Genomic DNA, 14,178 nt, shown 5'->3' with positions numbered 1-14,178 from the left:
TTTAACACTTATTTTAGTTTTATAATGGACTTAGGCATGTAATTATAAATATACTATTGAAATGTTATAGACATTTTAGCCACTTAACTTAGGAAAAAAATTTAGTTTTTTAAGTCATATAATAACTTATAAAAAATATTTGAAAAATAATTTATATTAAAAATAATCCATTGAAAATGTGCATGTAATAAGTTTAAAAAAAATAAGTTATATTTATAATGTTGAAGAACGTTCTAAGTAATAAACACACTCATTAAGTACAAGTCAAACACGCTTGTCATGTATTAAAAAATTATCTATTGATCCCCTATATTCAGTGTTTAAAAACAATAAGAAAATATAATCGTCAGATGGTTCGGCATTATAATTTTTACAAATAAATGTAAATTATTGTTGCATCCCTTACGTAGCTCGGATAACCCGAGGCAGAAAAATGATCATCGATTATCATGTAAGCACCGCTGCTTGTTTGATTACGATCACGAGACAGCGGTCATTTTTCTTTTCTGATCTCCCGCTGTTTACCCTAGACTGTGTCACCTGTCCCACAGCCGCTGCTACTACCTTCGCCGGCTGTACAATAGCTTATAAATTTCCCAAAATAAAACAATAACATTTTGTATAGTATAACGGTCTGAAAGTAGACAAAATCATTGTCAGAATAGCTAGAGGCTACTACTCATATCTGGCAAATAAAATCTTAGATGGGTTTTTAATTTTCTCCTAAGACCACCGGTTAGTAAATGTTCAATGTACTTAGACGCTTAATAAATAAAACAATAATAATTAATGATGGCTTCTTGCATTATTTTATTAAATATTTTTAAACGTTAAAAATATAAAGCTTATATAAATTGCTATTATATATATATATATATATATATATATTTATTTATATTAGTATTTAGTACATTATTTACAATACAATTGTACAGTAAAATTGGCATTTAATATAGCAGATTAAATGATAATCACTATCTATAAAAAAGTGAGCAGACGTCTAAGTATTAAAAACTGAATTAAACCAGTAAATAGTAATATATGCTGTCTTTCAGAGGTCAACACAATTTTTGTTTTGGGTATTTTTTATTAATTTATTTAAATTTTAGACAAAATAATTTCATTGAATTTCCATAAAATGTATTTGATTAAAAAAAATTTAGACATTCGATTTATAAACACAAAATTCCAATTTCCAATTATTAAAACACAAAAAGGACAGTGATATAGAAAATATTTTCTTATTAATCATAAGAACACATTATTGGCAATAATTTAAAAATACTAAAGAAACAGATAACAGTCATTTTATAATTTTGGTATATACGTACAAATGAGTTCAATAAATAAAAAATCATCCATTCATTTAAAATCATAACAAATTACTCTCTTAATTTCTTTAGTCGCGTGAAGAAGTATCCTAATCATACTATTTAAGTAATAAAGTTTTAGGGTTAATGTAAATGGTTCAATTAGTAAAACAAATACAAATAAAGTAATTTGTGCGTTAAAATATATATATGTTTTTCAATTATTTTGTTTGCATTCACACATCTTTTTGAATTAACTATAAACATATTAATTGAGTACCTACTGTCTTGCGTGATAATATTATTCTATTTTTTAATTAGCATTAAATTTAAGATATTTAAATAGTAATATTTTAATATTCATTATAAAATAAATTATTCACAATAGAATGGATTAAAAAGGGGTTTGCTTATTGGAAAAAATGAAAATACCAATTTGATGTATTGTAATAATTTTTAATTCAATTATGAGTATTTGGATAAATTTTTCTTCCAAAAATTATATATAACATTTAAGACGAGAAATGTGAAATATCTAGTTAGTGATAGAGTTCATTTTGGATGATCAATTATTATAAAATTTAATTTTCCAACTAAGGTTGCAAAATAAAAATAATAGTAAAATAAATACATACAAAGATTATATTATTATAAACAGTTTATACTATTATAGTATTCTTGATCAATTGTTGATAATTAATATAATTTAAAAAACAACCATTCCATTTAGTATTTTTTATGCAGACAGATTATTAATACCTATACATAATATATAATAAAATAATCCTTTCGACGTTAAACACGCTCCCCCTTCTTCCCCTCTAAAACATCGAGCATTTTCTGGGTATTATTGTCTAATTTACTACCTACTTATTATTTTAAATAGTATACATCCAGTAATAAACCACGGTGTAATTAGAATAATAATCTATATAAAAATGATTTAATTGATCTAGAATCAGTCTAATCTTTTAATTTTCTCATTTCCAATTGTATTATTTTTATAATAATTGATGAAATGCTGGTAATAAACGGATAATAAATATCAAACTGAAATATTGTCACATTAGAAATTTATATCTACGTACGTCTCTGAATACATAGAAAATTGAGTTCAAGATTAATATTATTATTAGAAATTAGGAAATGGTTTTAATTATTATAACTGACACCAAGTTTACATTATCGGTAATTATAGTTACTATGGTTACGTATAAACATTTTAAATAGAATGCAAAGTAATATTTTTCCCACTATAGTATATTATGCTATATCGTTGTAGGTTGGTGTAACTAAAAGTATCAAATATATAATTGAAACCAGTCCCATTCAAATCTTCTTGATAAATTACATCATTATACATTTTAAGATTTTCTGAGCAGTATATAGGTTTCACTGAAAGAGAGTGGGGAATGAATAATTAAATGGAAAAATGTAATAGTCCTGTCCAGTGTATGCAAAAAATGCATTAATTGCGATGATCGGATTTATGACTAAACGTCATACCGCAATTAGACATACTAAATACTAAATAATCGTTTGCATTTAAATATATTTAATATTAACATGAAATCTTTACGTCAATGTTCACGGTATAAATGAAATACGTCAACAAACATCTGCAGCACAAATTGATTATGAATAACGCTCTAGGATATTTAACTATTTATGATATTAATTAACAAGTTATTATACTTATTGCTATTATTTTTTATTAGCTATGATATAATCATTGTTGTCATTCAACATCTCAATAAACTTAGGACATCATATACCTAGTGTATCCAATATTTATTACTAGCTTTAAAAATAACAAAGTGCGATAATAGTGTCTAACAAACCTAAGATTTTTAGTCGCGAGTACTTAAGTAGATAGTGACGAAATATAATACCTCAACCTCATGTTAACTTCCAACAGTTGATATATAAGTCTAATTTATACACACGAAAACGTATTATCGACGATCGTTAACACAGTACCTACCTATATATTATAAAATACGTTATTCGTTAAAAAAAATAACATCGGCTATTGGCACGTCAGAATAGTATAAGTATACACGATTATCGAAAACTGACGTTGTCTTAAATACAACGGGAAAGTAGGCCTCGTCATCATCGTCATCATCGTCGTACTATTATTATTATTATTATAAGTCGACACGGCGTAGCATTCCTCCGCGGGGGCCGAGCGAATTTTCAAGACGTACGTATGAGCTAGCCGGCAGAAGGCCGCACGGCGTCGATTACCGGTTTTACCGTACGCAATAAAATGCCGCGAAACGGCAGCGGTCGTCTTAGCTCACGCATACGTGTGCACACATATACATATATATATATATACATAAACAAACCCACATATACGTACTTAAATTACTTAGTTCAATGCAAAAGACGAAACGCGCGTGCTGCGAGTCTGCGACCGGCCGGCAGAAGAATCGTCATTTAGCTCGAGGGCTGATGAAAACTGGATCGACCGCCGCCGCCTGACGATAATAGTAATTATTATCGTTCGAGTATAAATCTCCGACAATCGTCGGTCGGTGTAATCCTTGTTTAATATATTTAGTAGCTATATATACCAACATTTCCCGGTGTATTTGATTGGTCAAAATCATTGAAAAATGTTTTCACCATCGTTTTATATAAAATTTATTTTCGTGAAGAAGTAAATTAAATCCAACCCGCAATTGCAAAATGTATTTATAAAACCAAGCGAAAATATAATTTAATTTTAAAAGTTAATATATTTGAAAATAAAATAGATAATACTAAAATATAGGACATATTTTATATTTTAATGAGAAATGAATGTAAAAAATTGAAAATGTAAATAATTTACAATATATATGCTTTACCGGTACAATGTGTGATCTGCCGACAAACGGCCAAAGGACTGTAACAAAAACGCGTATTTAACTATAATAATCAATATTTATACTAGATACCTACATGATGATTTAAACACCAAGCATGCACATTGCCCATCCACCCTAATTTAAAAAACTAAGAACCTACTAGTTTCCATATTGAATTAAGTACATAATAATTTTCAAAATAATAAGAATATCCAATAAATAATTAACAATATAAAAGTAGGGCTATCATTTTGAAAAACAAAAATTTGTATCGCCACAGTATCGTCACATAACATTGACTTTGAATAATTTCATAGGCGGAGATTTGATCAAATTTGAGGGGGGGCTTAAATGTTGCTTTGCAAAGTAAGACGTGGGGGCTTCGCCCCACACCCCCACTCTATTATCTATCATACCTTCACTCTTCAGTACGCATCAACTACTAAATCACTAAATTACAAAACTACTAAATATGAATTACTAACTATACCTATAGGCTATAATATTATGCACTTTAAAAATTATTAATTTATAATATAATACTATACTATAAATAAAAACTGAAGATTTACTTGATAATGATCAATAAAAAGTTGACTTTCTTCAAATTTTAGTATTTTTATGGTATAATAATTATTATATTGACATTTATTTTGACAACATTTCGGGAAAAAAATATTATTTTGTAAAGTTTCAAGATTTTGTCAATCGTTGTAAAATAAGTACCTTTTTTAATATTATATACTATGAAAAATGTTTGATAATTTTGGGGGGGCTTTCGATATTTTTGGGGGGGCTAAGCCCCCCCAAGCACCCCCCAATCTCCGCCTATGGATTGCAACACATTATACAGTGTATTGTATTGCAATAATTATTGTCATACGACATTTTAACTTAAATATGCGTAAGTGCAGTTGATTATCAAAATAAAAATAAAATGTATTGTAATAAAGTTATATGTTGTTTAATAGCATTACATATATAAAATTATGTTAGAATGTTAGATGATCAATAAAGTTAATATTTTAATAATTAAACATTTGCTATTTATTTTTGATTTTGGTTTTCAAATATAATATCATCGCTGAAATTGTAAGCAAATCTGGTGTGAAAAACTAAGAAACAAATTGGGAGAGATTGATTAAATGAATATGCAAAGATTGGATGTGTTTTAAGACCTACACTAATACCAATTGTAATTAGTAAATGCTTATGACAATTTATATATAATATTAATATATAATTTTTGAGATGTTATTTCGATTTTCCCAATGAACTTGATAATAGTTTAACAGAGACAAATCATTTACGTTTGAAAATAACCATCGAATGAAGAATATGAACAAACAGTAGTAGGGCGAGACTGATGTGATCTAGACTATAATATAGAGATGGAAGGGAAGTTTCGACTTGCGTGTCAAGCCGTCGACGGATCCGGAAGAAACGAAAACGAACTAAGTATTAACGTACGTGGATTTTAATTAAGCATAATTACCACTTTTCCGTTGTTAATTATAGAGTTCTTCTTCGTATCTAATATTATAATATGTATATTACAATATTATATTATATATTATATAGGTTTACTCTCATTTTTCGATGATGATAGTAATAATAATACGTTTAACGGAGATGTGTTTAAAATCAAAAACGTTTCGAAGATGAATGTAATGTATAAAATAATTATTATAATCGAATAATTACGTATATATGAACTTTGGATTCAGTTACAGTCGTTCAATATTAAATACGATCCAGCCAATGAGTTACATGAATAGAGAACTAACATTTATAAATATTATTCATATTTTTTTTATAGTCGATATTCAATATTTTGGACAATATTGCTCTTATTATTACGAAAATCATTACATTAGGCTTTATACATTTTTAAAAATGATAGTGTATCAATAATTAAAACGCAAGTAACTTATAAAACATATCTACAACTAAAAACTATTAAATCATTTCATTATTTCATTTATAAATTATGTTATTCAAAAATCAAAAACTTTATTATTTATTTTAAGGGCAATTAAAAAACATAAAAACAAATAAATAATTTACCTACGTTGCGTATTTAATCTATTATTGACGTGGTTTTAGCATAATATTCACGGTAACTTATTTTTTTTATTTTTTTAGATCCCATTTATAAATAAATTAAAAGCAATCTTAAATTGCATAATGTAACATTAAAAAATATATTTTCTCTTTGTGGATAAAGTTATGATATACTCATAGTATCATAACCTATAAGATAGATATATATATAAGTATATTATATTATAAAATATTTATAAAAAATTTAATGCTTCATCGCTGATAAAATATATGATGTGATTAAATATACCTATTTTATTTGAATTAATAACTATTTATACAGAAGTCTACAGAAAATACGATTAAGTATATAGTATTACAAAGCAGTGTAGGTATAATACATTTAAATAAAAATAATTAAACAATAATAAAGAATCTTTTACGATCCCGAAGTCGTATCTTGGTCAAATACAACACAATACAAAAGATAAAAATTTAGAATAAAAAATAGTTTTTTTTTTTAAACATAACATTAATAAATGCAACATTAAATATTTTTAGCAAATTAACATATGTATGTAGTTTTCTAATTAGTTTATCTTTTTATTTTAGCATAATATAGGCATTTTTTAATACATTTTATTAAAATATAACTACGAGTATAATAAATTACACAGTGTTAATTTTATAATACCTGCATGTATAAATTAGTTAATAGATACTTATTAGACTAAATTACGATGTTGATATGAGTACAGACGTATAGTTATACATACCTTTATTACAATAAAAATTATTTTATTATAATATTACGCAATATTTAAATATTGTATAGTATTTTAAAATATAAACTTACTGTACCTATTACATATTTTAATAGTATAGAAGTCGTTATAGTATAAATGTGTATAAAATCTCAATTGATTAAAACGAGTATTTGTGAAAAAGGAAAGGTTTCAAACTTTTGAAGAAAATGGGTATTGATGAAAAAAAAGTACAATTTTGGTGGAAACGAGTTAAATTCGTCAGGACGTAGGTTACGGTTTATAGAAAATGTTTAATGTATAGGTATTAGGTATAGTTAAAACGCTTACTTCCGTCTAAATCATTTATATATTATACATAAGTCTCTATAATAATATATTAATATTTGTATGTTATATTATTATTCGTTTCTATACGCACGTTAGTAATAAAATATCAACTTCAATAAATAATAATCCAGTGGTTTGTTAAAAGTCGATGTTATGAAAATTCACTGGCACTTATACTTTATGATAGAAAAATCATTAGTAAGTAATAAGTAATAACATAATAATACAAAATATAAAATTAATGTCGATTAGCGGAAATATTACCAGCGGCCGATCATCAATCGTAAAAAGTTTGTTTTTTACTACAGACCAAATACACTAATACAGTATACCGTACTTACTTTTGTCTTAATAATTTGACACTATTGTTGTAATATATTGCTTACAGCAATCGTACAAGGAAGCTACATGCATTGTATAATATGATTTTATAATATTTTACTCTAAACAGAACGGTATATGTCTACCACTTTACACAAAACCGGACAATTCATTAAACTTATATACCATTATCTTAAAAAAAAAAACTGTTTATTTCACCCTTCTAGTTTATTGTACATATGAGTATTAAAATATTTAAATGTGTATAAGTTATTACTTATTAGGTATAATAGATATTTACAAAACCTAGAGCCTTATTGGTTATAATTTATAACCTACAAAAATAGGCACAAATATCCAATGTGCAAATATTATACTACTTTAGAATTATTCAGGTGAATTGATGAAAAAGGCATACAAATATTTGTACGCACGGTGTCATTTAAAATCGTCATTATTCATATAAAAATAAATGTTTCAAGCGTAAATTAATAGTACCTAAATACTGCACTAGAAATATTATAAGATAATATTTAAAAATTAATTTGTATTCGTGATGTATATATTACATACATATATTATTATTATGTAAATCGACCTTATGAAATATAGTTATTTTTATATTATATTCGTGCTAACAAAATAATGGGTCCACTAAAATGTCATCATTATACACCCCTGTACAAATAAATTACCACGAACATATTATTATTTTTTTTTAGTTTTTGGGCGTTGTTTGCTCATTAAGTTTCCCAAGGGTGAAATCAATATTATAATAAAACCATGCTTTTTTTCTTTTTGTTATCGTCACACATATTATATATAGAACTGTAGAAGAGTGATGTTATAATTCATAACAGTCCACGTAATTAAAAATTTGAGAGCGCGCATTTATTATATATTATATAATATGAATATACGTCCAAAAACTCGTATTTTCGGTCTATCGACTATGTTATTATACAACTTATATACATTTTTTTAATATTTTATTATTATTGAATTTGGTATTATCTCTCCTTTAGCATTCAATTTGATCTAATATAAATATTAAACTCAGGTATTTTTATACTGTATTATTTATTAAACAATTTGGTATCCAGTGCAGCGAAAACGCTTTTTTCCACCCCCTCCCTCTAAATCATAATTAAATTGATTATAATACAATAATGTATGGTTGATAGATTTAACATTTATACATATATACACAAATATACGACGAGACTGTTTTACCAAGGTACTTCAAGTATTACTTGGATTTTACAAACCTTTAGGTATTATAGATACATCTGAGTATATATAAAAACCGAAACGACTATTACAATATAAGGCACAATAATAGATAATTATGTTCTATAATTATACGTTATTCGAAAAAACAACGTTTACCTATGTTATGCGACAATTTACCAAGGTTTTACTTGGATTTCACAAACCTACAATAAATACAGTACATATTACAATGTACCAATGTAAATACAATAAATAGTCTTAATAACTATACTCGTAGAGGACTAGAGGAGTGTCTAAATGTCTACAAGAAATCTATGAATAATTTAAGTGGTAATATTATGAGTTTTACCTTGACTAGTGTGGCAGCATGTAATCTTCTGAAAACGGACAGCGCTTTTTTTCAATCCGGAGGTGATGATGATATACGTTATTTGTTCGAAAACGGTTCGATCAAACAGCGAAGAAAACAACTGTTTTATCAAAAAATATACCGACCAGCGATCGCAGGCTAAAAACAGAGTTGCACAGAGCATACTTTTGTGTGCTAACCATTATTGCCATAAACTGACGTCAGACTATAGATTTCACCGAAGAAAAGTTAGAAAACGAAACGACGAAAACACGGTATAGTTAGCGGACGCAAAAATGGTCGGTTAAATCTATTTTCACTGTCATCGCACTACACTATATTTTATTATGGTTTATAAAATTAAGCACGGACGGCAGCACGTAATATTTTTAATCGAATGAAATTCTAAGAAAATGAATGACAGCAAGAGCAGTCTTCCCAACATTGACCAACGAAAAACATCTCTTGTGTTGCGATAATAAACAATATAAACAGACGCGATCGCGTAGGCCGAGCTCATACCGCGGTCAGCGTTTAGAACTTCACTGGGATTAGGCGACGAACTCTCAGATCAAAAAAATATTAATCACTCAGCCAACATGACTATCAGTTATACACCGACTAGTTTTCAATACTCTAGTCATTAGAAAACTTGAAGCTAATTTTTCTTAGACATCTTATTAATGATATACTAAACTCTATCCCAAATTACCAACACAAATTAACCATAAGTCCCACCCTTTCATGTATCCATGCCAATCACATGTATTTACGAATTATCAACTCTATTTATTTAAATATTTTTTATCTATTGTATATGTTTATAATATTGTATTGAGATGGGCTCGTCCCGTAATGTAATAAAAAAATAATAAAATTATCACTTAATACCTCTATCATCGCAGTTGTCCATTAACATGTAACCCAATCCTAATATGCGCATGTACATAATGTTACTTTGAACATTTATTTACTTGGCGTTTTGACGTTTTTTTTTATATTTTACTCTCATAACTCAATATTATGTAAATACTAAATTCTCCATTGATCGTTTAGTGTAATTTATAGTTATCATACTTAAATAAAAATATAATAATATTTTATGGAATTGTAATTTTTAACAATACTCTCGAATCTGGTGGCATGGCGTCGGGTAATTTTAATAGGATATAATGTAGATCGATCATGGTACATTAGATTGATAGGTTGTAACACGATTACGTATATTTTCACTTTTTACATGAAAAAATCGTAAAAAAATTGCGCCCCGTGAAGTATAGGTTTTTAGGTTCTTTTAATTACTTTTCCATTGAACTATTAAAAAATATTAATACATGGAAAGCTATACATTTATGTTTTCCTAATACGTTTAAAATAAAGATAATAATATACAATTTTAAAAACCGATATCATATAAGTTATAATAATATATAAACTGTACAATTCATATAAGTACGTACATAAACGTACGAATATATTATAGTTTTCTATATATTATTTTTTTTAAATAGCGTGTTGCGTATACTAATACCTATATATGTCATAATATGAAACAAATTTCAACGTATTCAGCAATTTACTTTTGTTGTTAATCTTAAGCCTGTACAATTAGGAATAACAATAATTGTTAAAAGGACCAACACTTATATTTCATGGGGCGCAATCATATTGCACCCCTTTTTAGATATTATTTTTAGTTCACGCCATGAATAATACTTTAAGTTAACTTTCTAGGGTGTACTAGTATTTTACTGAAATAGTAAACATTAATTTCGTAATTTTTATTATTAATAATATTATACACTATTATAAATCATTATATTAGTATAATAGTGTTATATAAGTATTACTTTTTACAACTTTTTTTATCGAAAGATTTATAAGCACATTGAAAAAATATTATGATATTATAATTAATAATTACGTTGTTTTTAGGCGTGTAATGTGATGGTATTTCACATGTAGGTAATAGATATAATAATATATTAAATAATCGATAATGTATATCCGAACAGAATATAATGTTCAAAAGGTTGGATTCGGAATTTGTACACTCCTTCGGGCATAAAATTTATGTCACCTCTATAAATACCAAAAATTTATGTGAGATAAAATTCTTGATATTTTATTGTGAATCAACTAAATGAGGTTTGACCTTCTGTTCACCAATATCCTCAGATTTTTTTCTTTATAATGTTTTTATTAATAAAATATAAATATTTATTATGCAAATGCTTCAATTTCAATAGCTTCCGTTTTCGTTTTCCTTTTTAGTTACCATACAAATTATTTACTGAAATAAAAAAAAACTATAATATTTTTTAGATTTCAAAGGGGCAATAATGTACTGATTTTACAATGATGTATGTTTTTTATTTTTTCAGTTTTGATGAAGATTTTTTGTAGAAATATAGATATACTTATTATAGAATTGAAGATTCTAACCATTTTTAAAAGTAATCAAAAGAAATGACATATATTTATTAAAACTAAACTTTTTTATATTTATATTATGAATAATTTAACTTTGGTTACCTACTAAAAAAAATTTACTGTCTTCTCTCAATATTAATGTTAAATGTATTTATCATTGAATTCAATGTACAGTTCCTACTTAGTGATGATATTACGACATACACCCAACTTCTACGATCCTAACTGTGCGACATTATTGAACTATTCAAAACCGTTTATTATTTTTATTTTTTTATTATTAAAATCCTTCATTTTTAAAAAAAAAATATGCTTACATGTAATGTGTGTTTACGGTATACCTTTTTAATTTTTAGGACATTACTTATCAATAGTTATCATAATATTATCATAGTTTTTTTTTTTATCTACTTATTATAACGTGCCACTGCCCCGCTTTTTAAAAATATTGTGACCGTTGTTTACTACGTGTTGAAATGAAAAAATGATCAAAAATATAAATTTGATGACTAAAACTAAAGACCATAGAGATGAGTGTCAAAAAGTGGTGTAGTGAAACGGTGTTTGTTTATAATAATATTTCCTATGCTTCCGCTAAACATGTATGTATAGGTGCAATGGGCGTGCTCGTAGAAAGTATATTTTATAGTGGTGGTAACTTGAAGGCTTGGTAATCGCAGGCAACATTGTTTTTTTCAATCTCTATATATTTTTCTCTTGTCACAATTGTCCAATATTCAGTAGTGTAGCGATCCACAAATTCTGTGTTTCGAAAATATGTATTAAAAAAAATAATAAATATAATTTACTGCATAGTGCCACCGAAATCCTTTATCATAAGTCGTAACCTACTCAGCTGCAGTTTGATAAATATAATAATTAAATAAATGTATAATAATATGGGCATGACCCTATGGCGAATGTCAAAAGCCAACGCACGCAATAGGTATACGTATATATCGCATTTACTCACGCTAATCGTATAACAGTAAGGAAACATAATGGTATCAATCATAGTATTGTATAAGATAAGTATCCCGATAGATTCAATTATTTCAATTTTAAAATCTATCAAATCTTGTCAAATCCTTCGACACAGTTTCTATCATGTACGTTTTAAGGATTTATATGTTATACGTTACATGGATGTTTATACAATGAAAGATGGTCTTTTATTTTTAAGACATTTTATGAAATAATGTTTTTGTAGTAAAAGATTATATCAAAATATTATTTTTCAGATTCATAAAAAAGTTTTTTATATTTTCTCCACTGCGCGGATAAACATTGAATCACATAAATGGTTTGATAGTTGTTATTCTAATGTAATAAACTAATAAATGAAGTACAAAAAAATTCTAAGTACATCAACAGTCAATTATCATCACTCACCGGTGCAGGTGATATGGGTGAAGAACACAATATCACCGTATTCAATACAAGTTTACACTACGTTGGTGTTGGTGACGGACGTGATTCATGCAATAACTAATCATCCAAAATCCTTCATAAACCATCAGCATAGGTATGGTGTTAGCTTACTTTTGTTTGTGTTGTAAAGAAAAATGAATTTTACATTTACATCTAAACCACAAAACTACCTCTAATATTATAATTTTGTGAAATTTGCTTATAATTTTAATACACCTACTTAAATATATATAAAAAAAAATATTTTTAAATTGAATATTCATTTGGATACTATAATGATACTATTTATAAGTTTAAAATGACCCAGATGTGTGCACAGTACCAAGTATAAACTCCACTAAACGAAGGTTTTCAAAGCATAATTTAAAAAAATCTCAACTAGACAAATATAAGGTATAATGTACCTACAAAATAGATAACTAATGACCAAAGAAAATATAGTTGGAATAAGTGCCTAAGTTAGGGTAATTATCGATGTGGTAAGTACGGGCGTAGATACATACAATCACCTGGTGTTTAACAGTAAGTATAATAAAAGTGACAGAGACACATTGAGGAAAAGTATCAACAAATTAGAAATTATGGAAAAAGAATTATAAGAACCTAGAAAACCAGTAGCATAAATACGGGAATGCAGGGAACGAGGGTAAATTAGGGCCCTATTCGTGTTAAAATTAAAAAAAAATAATAAAAAGAAAAGCAGAACTTATAGACATCACGCAGATTATTGACAACTTTGTGAATTTAAAAGCTCGTAAAGTAAAATTTAACTGTTATAACTGACTTATAAAATACACTATTAATAAGATATATAAACTTACATTTATCTTTTATGTTTATTTTGAAAAAAAAGGCCTTTTAGGCTTTAAGTTATTTGCATGTATACCTACACCATTGTTGAAAACACGATGCTATGCTAGAAAGACAGTATTTTAGAGCAAACAAACATAACAGAGAAACTTTACTACAGAAAAATGGTGCACCTTACAGTTACATCTAAATAAATATAAAGAAAAAATATTCTGAAGACTTAAAATCAACAAAAAATTTTTACAAAATCATTAGGCCACGAACAATTTAAAGACTGCAGTAACGGGTGACTTGAC

The 14,178-nt window shown here is 26.8% G+C and overlaps 1 long non-coding RNA gene across 1 annotated transcript in view; it reads right to left on the bottom strand.

Moving 5' to 3' along the window:
- Positions 1 to 9,967, bottom strand: part of LOC114128683 (uncharacterized) — a 101,837-nt gene extending 91,870 nt beyond the window's left edge. Inside the window, exon 1 of the long non-coding RNA XR_007604431.1 lies at positions 9,209 to 9,967. This is a non-coding gene — a long non-coding RNA (uncharacterized LOC114128683). The remainder of the gene's footprint in view (positions 1 to 9,208) is intronic.
- Between the last annotated feature and the right edge of the window lie 4,211 nt (positions 9,968 to 14,178).

This window comes from Aphis gossypii, chromosome 2 (genome assembly GCF_020184175.1).
Source record: "Aphis gossypii isolate Hap1 chromosome 2, ASM2018417v2, whole genome shotgun sequence".
NCBI classification, from domain to species: domain Eukaryota; kingdom Metazoa; phylum Arthropoda; class Insecta; order Hemiptera; family Aphididae; genus Aphis; species Aphis gossypii.
The sequence above is the reverse complement of the archived record's forward strand: the minus strand, read 5'-3'. Positions and strand labels throughout refer to the sequence as shown.